This window comes from Ruditapes philippinarum, unplaced genomic scaffold (genome assembly GCF_026571515.1).
Source record: "Ruditapes philippinarum isolate M1 unplaced genomic scaffold, ASM2657151v2 ctg28_1_1_1_1, whole genome shotgun sequence".
Classification (NCBI taxonomy): Eukaryota; Metazoa; Mollusca; class Bivalvia; order Venerida; family Veneridae; genus Ruditapes; species Ruditapes philippinarum.
In genome coordinates this window covers 391347-401454 of record NW_026865156.1, presented here as the reverse complement: position 1 = coordinate 401454, position 10108 = coordinate 391347, and the positions used below count along the sequence as shown (strand labels likewise).

The 10108-nt window shown below is 32.6% G+C and overlaps 1 long non-coding RNA gene across 1 annotated transcript; it reads right to left on the bottom strand.

The window, feature by feature from the left end:
- Nucleotides 1–2934: 2934 nt before the first annotated feature.
- Nucleotides 2935–5283, bottom strand: LOC132728043 (uncharacterized). Its single transcript, XR_009625427.1, has 2 exons — nt 3363–5283; nt 2935–3145 (listed from the first exon to the last, which is right to left on the bottom strand). It is a non-coding gene; the product is annotated as an uncharacterized LOC132728043 (long non-coding RNA).
- Between the last annotated feature and the right edge of the window lie 4825 nt (nt 5284–10108).

Genomic DNA, 10108 nt, shown 5'->3' with positions numbered 1-10108 from the left:
AGATTAAACAGTCTGTGCATACCTAAAATTAATGTCCTAACATGAAAATTAATCAATGAAACATTGTTATTATGTTGTAACTGCTTTAAAACATTGACCAACTGTCAAATGAAAGCAAACATAAGACCAATAAGTATAGTAGGTAGCTGCTTGTCCCATTAGGTATTATTTCCAAGCGTTAAATAAAAATTTGAAGCATGCATTCGTATATGCAAGTAATAGAAAGAGCATCAAAACACGAGGCTATCTGATAGCATAGCCCCAAGTATAAATCAGATTGTCCAGTGTTTTGATGTTCTTCCCTCTTTTGTATCCCACGCAAAATTAAAAACACATTCCCTGTTGTAACAATATTAAGCCCCAGAAAAAAAGTAACTATTTAACGATCATGTGAATGTGACATTTCTATAAATTAACCCCAGGAAAAATCAGCCAATCAATGAGTATTAGAGTTGGGTACCGCCAGAAAGAAAATACCACGGTATACCACGGTTTTTTCCTAAAAACCACGGTATAAACCGCGGTATACCACGGATTTTCATTGTACGCTATAGGTTAATTTTTATCTCTAAAATAAGTATCAAGGTAGGCTGGTATAGAATTTCAAATATTAAATTTAAGCAGATCAATAAAATACAGATTAATCAAAGCATCATTTAACTTTTTTTCAATCAGGTACTTTCGCATGTTGACAATCATAAATTAATTGGGTCATTGATCAGTTCTTGTTGTTTTTTTTTTATTTCATATTGGTCTCTTTCAATATTTAACAACTGTTATATAAATTGCATAGCTAAAATGGAAAAATAAAATGTTTTTCTTGCTTATTGATTAATTAAATAATAGGTCAAATGCACCTTAGCCGATGACAAATATTTATTTGTCGGTTAATTTATAACAGAGTCCCAGCTGCTATTGTAAATTATTTATTGCAAGAGCTAAGAATTTAATTAATCTGTGTCAGAAACCAAAACAAACATGTACCCCAAAAGCAAATTAAAATTATCACATAGAAAACAGCTGACCATGTTACTGCTTAATTAATATTCATTAGTTGAACTAACGTTACTTTTAATCCAGTTTCTATGCCGTTCTATAATTAGTTAATTGCCATGCGCATGCAATAAGTGTGTGACGTAAGGAAAACCCCTAGCCTTATTGGTCGCTATTTATACAGTCTTCACGAAAAACTTTAAAAAGCACACGACATTCGGGCCAGTAAAATATAAAATCTTACTGGACCTGATGATTTTTCGCCGGACCAAATACATAGATAGGTAATGAATTAATGGGTACAGGAAAACACTTTATCATGCTTCCCTTGATAATTTTGAAAGAAGCATAATACGTCTTGTATTCTGGGCCATATGTTGACAGCTTTGAAAAATCTTTAAGGACCAAATGTTTAGGCTAAATTGACTAGAATTGAACATGAACAACGCAATTTGCTTCAAACAAATCACTTTCACACAAAATATTTACTTAACTCAATAATCACAAAATCATAGCTAAAAAATGACCAAAATAAACAATGGTTTAATTTCCGTAACTGTACGGTGCGGTACGGAAAATATCCAAGAAAAAAATGGCGGCCTCCATTACTCAATACAATTTAGACATCTCTCGCTGTGTTTTGAACATTTAGGACAGAATTGATGGGTTTCATTTGCAAAAAAAGCAAAAAGATCAATCTTTTAGAGAACCCTGCTTCATTATTTTGATGATTTTTTCTTAAAATATTTTTCATGACAAAAAATCTACTGGTCCGTCGGACCATCAACCTTGCAATAATCACCGGACCGATGCTAAATTTAGTGGCCTCGGGCCTCAGACTGGCGTTAATTTCGAAGACTGTTTATATGAATACTTAAAATAGTAATACCCTAATTTTATGCAAGGAATAATGCCCTCATGAATGATCAATCTTTACGATTAGTTTTCGTATCAAATAAGTGATATTTGGACAAGTAAATGTAAGTCGACAATTCTTGCTTCTTCAACTGAGATCATGCAAGTCGACAATTCTGGCTTACATGCGGTAATTGATAAAGCATTCAATTTTCGTTAAGAACTATCGCAGAATGATAACAGTCGGCGAAAGTTGTTTGCAAAAAGGTTAATTCAAAGAAATATACAGCAGAAAAAGTTTTTTAATTTAGTACATTTTACGGATCTGTAATTGCTTTAAATTAGTGCTAAAAGTACCGGTTTTCCAGGTCTGTACCGCGGTACGTACCACAGATGTCTCGGACCGTGGTTTACCGGTATACCGGTTAAACCGCGCACCTCTAATGAGTATGCTCTGAAGTGCGGGAAACTAATACCTGCTCTGATCCCGTACGAAAATTTCCGCCCTGAAAAAAGCAGAAATTCCGCCTAGCTACTAGGCGTAATCTGTCTAAGGCATTTCAGGTTTACATATCACAGATTCCTCCTATAAGCAGGAATACGCTGCGAAATATGCAATTTTTCTTAAGAGGAAAACAGTTAGGGTAGCAGGAAAAAAATCCTCCTTAGAAAATTTAACCAGGAAAAAATTCAGCTTAAGGAAAGCACTAGCAGGAGAAAATTCCGCCTTAGGAAAATTCTTAGCCGGAAAAAATTCCGCCTAAAATATTTTAACCAGGAAAAAAATACCTACTTAGAAAATCACTAGCAGGAGAAAATTCTTCCTAAGGAATACTAGCAAAAAATCCGCCTAAGGAAATGAAGTTATTCAATTTTGTGATAGACTGTACACTAATAAAGCTGAATTATGGATGGATACAACATTATTATTTAGCTGCATAAGAATAATTGGAATCCAAAATTGCAGACAGACTATAGGTGATCACAATTACAAAGCTTTTAAGTTATTTTTGTGAGCTTTACCATAATGTATTCTACATTAGGGTGCATGTACACTACGTAAAAGAGTCACACAAAAAACAGAAACACGAGTTATATTTTTTATTGCACTGCTATTGTATTGTTTTAATCCATGGCAAATTATTTCATTTTATTTCACTGTAAATGTTTTTTGTTCAGCCAGTTGTTTTCATTTTTATTCCAAGCATAACTGATCTGCTTAAAGTTATGGCATTGTTAATATCCTTGTCCTTGACTCCTCCTCTCCCATTCTTTTTTCACCAGCTTGAGACATATCCTGAAACACAAACAGTCATCAGTAAAACACTGCCACCACTAATATCTTATATTATTGTTTCTTGTCATTGTTTGCAGTTATAATTATACATGCATTTAAACTATAATTCATTACAACCAAACTTAGTGTTACAAATTTACTCTCAAACTTAATGCAAAATTATTTAATTTATTTGAAATATATTTTTATTGTTTAAATGTATCCAAAAGTTACTTACCTGAATTTTTATGATATTGGTATTCATCTTCTTATCCAAGGTCATAATGTAGCATTCAAAATTCATTTACAACTGAGCATATCCAGATTATTGTCATTTTCATTCACAAGGTTAAGTCTTATTTTTTTTTCTTTGAAAAATTCAAAAATATTCAATCCTTATACACTTTAAACAAAATATTATCTCAAAAATTGCTTATATATTATCACCACAATTTTTAACTATCAATAAAATCCTTTGTTATTTGCTAAATTCTTTCCACTGTCTCAGCTTCTGCTGACCCATATTTCCTAGATTTCAAATTATGGACAAGTCCATGATATGATGGTAAACAGGGATAATCCAACCCATCGTTTTATTTTCACAATTATATAAAAATACCAGAAAATAAATGGAAAAAGAATCCAAAATTCATAATAAATATCTTTAAAAAAAACTTTGCAAAGTCCTTCTTTACAGACTCATCATATAAAATGTACAAAGTAACTGTTGCTTCCCCCCAAATAAATCACATGGAACAGTCTGGACTGTAGCAGAATTTACGATCTGACCTGTGTGTTATCAGGTCTATGGTGTTAAATCATAGTAGAGTGGTTACTAGAGGCAGTATTTATTTATTTATCCTGGTGATAAGAAATTTTCAGGGATATTACTCATTTAATTATATTACATTAAAGAGCTTAATATATGAGTTTAGTTCATACCCAAATTTAACAGAGTGAAATATATTCTATGCAAAAGTCATCACAACATCATTATATATGTTCTAAGTTTTAGTTTTGTTGTGGAGTTTTTTTTATCAATTAATGATTATGTATGTTTATGTTTGTACAAACAATATTTTAGTTTTGAAAATTAACAATGAATAAAAGCAGCAAAATAATTGTTGATCACTTAATATTCGATTTATCATTTACCTGTCATCTGCAGAAATTTCTCCAAATTCAGAAATCTGTCTAGTAAAATTTTCTAAGTTCAATTTCTGGTTAACAAAAAAGTCTAAGTACATAATTCCTGTTAACAAATAACTGACAAAATTCTAAGTCCTAAAACCCGTCTAAATTATTGCTCATCCCATATTTTCCGCCTAAGCCTTAGGCGGAATATGAAATTGCTTAGCAGGATTTTTTACAAAATTCCGTGTCCGTCTTAAATTAGCAGGAAAATCTTATATACACGGAAATTTTAAGCGTTTTCCTGCTAATATTAGGCGGAATCCTGCTATCTTTTTCGTACGGGAAGTTAAGGCACTGTGAATGTATGTGTATACAATCTAACTCTGGCAAGGGAATGGCAGAGGAAATGAGACTTAACCTTTCATCTGTCCCTACACTGACATATCAATGCAATTACATGGCTTTTTGGGTTGTGGGGTCAAAATGGCCAGGATATGTATTTCCCATGGTAGGATCTTTACTTGGAATTTTACTATCATAAAGTCATAGTCCCACCTATTACCCATCAATAGTCGGATGTGGTTAAAACTGGCTAGCACATAATCTGCATTCTTATATTTTATATAGAGTCACAGTACCTGTGCTCGACCAGCCCAGTGCTCGACCAATACTTCTATTTGTGTACGATTTATGCATTAAAGTGGAAAAACCCTTGGAGTTTGTGTGTGCTATTTGTACCTGACCTTTAACCTGTACACCATGTACAAGAACTCCAAGTTTGGTAGAAGATTGACCATTTTGCAGACAATATTAAACAGTACAAAACCTCAATTGTATAATAAAAGTAGCAGTAAAAACTATTTAAAACACTGGAATAATGATAATGTAGGGCAAATGTGGACAATACTTTGTTAAATTGCCTTTACTCTTATGATTCCAATTGATTTCCATAGGAAATGTGCCCAAAAATCATCAAAACCCTGCTTTCCATAAAAAGACATGGGCTATGAACATGTAAACAAATATGGCAGCTGTACGGAAACAAATCGGGAACACACCACTAAAAGCGTAGACAATTTGTATATTACACCAAGTATCACACTTAACTACGTTTGCAGAGTGATTTTAGTAAAATATATATGAGAATAAGTAATCTCAAACGCCCCATTAAATGTAAATTCCAAAACTCTTACAAACACCTTATTTGTCAATTTATAGCATTTCCTTCGTATCATATTTACTCTCATATTTACACCTATAGACACTACAACATAAATGTTTCAAAATATTTTTGAAATAGAATTGTTGAACATAAAAAGTCACATCTGTTCTTAAAAAATAAAAGTTCTGATAGAGATAAAACCACCTGGTTGAGCACTGGTTTGGTTGCCTGAAAAATATCGGTACAAGTCAACCCGGCCCCAAGTCAACCCGGCCCCAAGTAAGCCCGTCCCCAAATTGGTCAACCCGGCCCCAAACCAATGTTATTTCTGGTCAACCCGGCCCCATTTTTTATATTATTTATTTTGCTTTAAAATATAAACACTTATATTTTACAAAGTAATTATTTTTTATTATTTTTTCTTGATACGATGTTTTATAATAATAAAATGATTTTACATGCAAAATATCGTTAAATTTTGTCCATAAATAAAAAATAATAAAAAGAATAAGGAAAGTGAAACACACGAAACAAAGTGGGTCAAGTTTCTATAATTTTATTTATGACCTACATTTCGGCTATTCAATAGCCTTCATCAGGGTACAGATATATCAGAATTTTTCATCTAAGGTACAGTTTTGACGGTTCTTTTTGTCACGTGATCAAATCTATTTATAGAAATTATTGTTCGGTGGTTCTTTTGTCCGTATATAGTTATTTGTATGAATAATTAAAAAATAATAATAATAAATGTTTATAGTTATTGTGAAGTTGTTGTTTATTTAATTAAAAATACCATAGATCGAGTAAATCATTATGTCCATGTGTTTTTGTGTATAGAAAATCGTCTTTTTCGTCTTGGCAAATTGTTACATCTGAGATTGTATGTGTCGGCGAATTTTCGTTGGATCTAAATGGAGAGTCCGGTAATGGTGATAGTGGTTCTTCTACTGTCATTTTCCTTTATCATTTGTGTGCAATTAACTTCTGGTGTAAATTTTTTGGCTAGCCAATTTTTTTGTCCTTGAACGATTCGAAATTTCGGTATAATTGTTGGTTTCGTGTTTAATGTACATTCAAAAGGTGGTTGCCATGGTTTTACTGGTTTGATTTCGTCTAAGTCAGGTGTTCTTTTCTCCGTTTTGGTTTTGTATCTTTGCATTTCCATGCCGTGTATTTTACGGCAGTGTCTTTTAAGAATGTCCCTTCTTGTGTATTCTTGATCACAATGGAAGCATATGAACATCGTAATTGTTTTCTCATGTGTCTTGTAGTGTCGGTTGATTTTTGATTTGGATCCTTTGATGAATTTATTACATTTTGAACATTGCCGTAAATTTTTTGATATAAGTTTGAATGAATCTGCCGGTGCTGGTACTTGTTTGGAATATTTTTATGCCCCCACAATGTGGGTGCATATAGCGTTGCACTTGTCCGTCCGTCCGTCAGTCCGTCCGTCCCGAAATCTTGTGAACGCAACTCCTCTTAAACCGGATGGCAGATTTTGCTTAAACTTACAGGGATGAACAACCTTAATATGTAGATGGTAGTAAAGGAAGGAATTTTTGCTGTGACCAAATTTAACAGAATTATGGCCCTTTGTTGATTTTTTTACTAGATACTATATAGAAATTTTGTGAACGCAACTCCTCTTAAACCGGATGACAGATTTTGCTTAAACTTACAGGGATGAACAACCTTAATGTGTAGATGGTAGTAAAGGAAGGAATTTTTGCTGTGACCAAATTTAACAGAATTATGGCCCTTTGTTGATTTGTTCACTATATACTATGTAGAAATTTTGTGACCGCAACTCCTCTTAAACCGGATGGCAGATTTTGCTTAAACTTACAGGGATGAACAACCTTAAGGTGTAGATGGTAGTAAAGGAAGGAATTTTTGATGCGACCAAATTTTACAGAATTATGGCCCTTTGTTGATTTTTTCACTATATACTATGTAGAAATTTTGTGAATGCAACTCCTCTTAAACCGGGTGGCAGATTTTGCTTAAACTTACAGGGATGAACAATCTTAAGGTGTAGATGGTAGTAAAGGAAGGAATTTTTGCTGCGACCAAATTTTACAGAATTATGGCCCTTTGTTGATTTTTTCACTATATACTATGTAGAAATTTTGTGAATGCAACTCCTCTTAAACCAAATGGCAGATTTTGCTTAAACTTCCAGGGATTTACAACCTTAATGTGTAGATGGTTTTAAAGTAAGGAATTTTTGCTGAGACCAAATTTAACAGAATTATGGCCCTTTGTTGATTTTTAGTTTTCAACTTGTGGCACATGTAGTCCAAAAAATATTTGACCTAGAGTCATAAGATTGACAGAACAGTGGCGTGTGGGGGCATCCGTGTCCTATGGACACATTTCTAGTTTCATATCTGTTATTTCCATTATTGTATTAAGTTAAGTCCGTTAGGTGATTTCGTTTTAAATAATTCAATGTAGGTTTCTTCTGTTCTAAGGCGGATGTTTATGTTCCTAGGTGTCATTGTTAGAACTGTGACGTCGACGTCTTTAATGTTGTGTCCGTTGCAGGGCTCATCCGGAAGGGCGATTCAGGCAAAAACTTCGCCGTGTATATTCCAATTTCGCTCTCCCGATTGATCAAAGAGAAGTCAACATCGCCGATAAAATCTTAATTCCCAAATAGTAATTACTTAGCGATGTAAAGAGCAGAGATTGTATCCGCCCATATGACGACCGCTAATTATCATTATCCAATCAGAGCGTCGCTTTATACTACCCTTCTACCTGTAAGCGAAGCGATAGACCGCCTACTCTAAACAGTAAATAATGAGAGCATCGGCCCGAAACGGTACAATTATGTGATAGTTTTGCGAGTTTAATAGGGGATTTGGCGATAATTATACATTGTTTTTTCCCCGATTATCTAAACACGTGCAATCTTCCCTAATTGATGATATACACGATGCACTTCGATGGTGGGTTTTTAACCCGAGTAAAGGCGATGTGCAATGGATTTTTCACGGCTATCACAAAACTGTTAGTCAATTAAAAATAATCAATTTCATTAATGATCAGCGATCGGATTAAAAACTTAATCATAGTTTTGAATGATTTCATGATTTCAGTCTGTTAACATCAATTTTTACTGTAAAATTGTTATGTCGCTCACGTCATGGCTTCAAGGCGAAATGCCGAAACCGAGCAGTAAGAAAGTTACTGATTCTGATAGTTACACCTACGCGAAAATTTAAGAAAGCCAATTCGCAAAAATCTTGCGATTGGTATGTTGTAGACAGTGGGGTGTTTGGCATTGTTCTCTTTGTAGAAATGCCTAAGTTGACACAGTTTACGCACGTGGCTAAACTACATATTGGTCTATATCATGTAACGTATATAACAACAAAATTTGTCAGGAAAGAAGTGTTCTTATTGTTTCAATAATATATATTTGTTTTAATGTCGTAAATATGACGCTCAGATTAAGATTTATCAATAGGAAATTTTAAAAAAGCATTATTTATAAAGATATTACCGAATTTAACATTTCATGAAAATAAAGGGAGGTAATTAGACATTTAATTTTCTACAATTTCTCAGTCAAATTTTTCAATAAGAAATGAATGTATGTAATTTTAGTGATCAAATATGATGTGCACAAATGTTTGCAGTACATATTTTACATATTCTTTGATGTTTGAAAATTGTTTTATAAGCATAATTATATGCATATAAATGTGACATTACAACCTTCAGGACTTTGAAAGAGATATTATTAATCAATATCCAAAGTGACTTCATCTTCTATTAAAAGTGAGGAAAGTAAAAATATGAAATTGGTTTTATCATAATTTTTCTTACACATTATTATCAACAAATGTACATGAGAAAGCTTATAAATAGCTGATCAATAGATATCAAAAAATAATTTTTATATTCATATTTGCAGCTCAAAAACATTTAGATGCCATTGCCAGATCTACTATTAATTAATCTGCTTTTAATTAATACTACTATTAATTAATCTACTATTAATTAATAAACTGGAGAAATATTATAAGTGATGTTAATTGTGTTTAAATTATAATTAAAGGATGTATAGCCATGCATGTTAATGCATACACATTGGGTTGTTTCCCATCTCCCTAATTTTCGCGAGGAAGTCACTTCTCCCTAAAATTTCCCCCCAGGATGAGCCCTGCGTTGGCGGAAAAATGTTTAAAGACAGGTTTTACGTCATTTTTATTACGTATGTCATTAATATGTCCATACAGACGTTCTCGAATTGTGTTACCCGACTGACCTATATATTGGATGCCGCATTTTAGGCATGAAATTAAGTAGATGATGCTGCTACTTGTACAATCATAAGATCCTTTAATAAAATAAATAAAAAAGTTATAAGTTATATTCGAATTACGTTCTATAAAAGTCATATCCGTAGCGAACAGAAGATACCGAATATGACTTATATTTTATAAATTGATTATTTTCTTATTAACTTTTCTTGATTAATAATCAAATGATTTTATATGCAATATATCGTTAAATTTGGTTTATAAATAAAAAAGTTATAAGTTATATTTGTTTTTGTTTTTTTATATATAAAATCATATCCGTGAAGAACAGAAGATATCAAATATCATTATATGACTTATATTTTATAAAGTAAGTGGGGTTTTTTTGTCTGGATTACAGTGAAATAA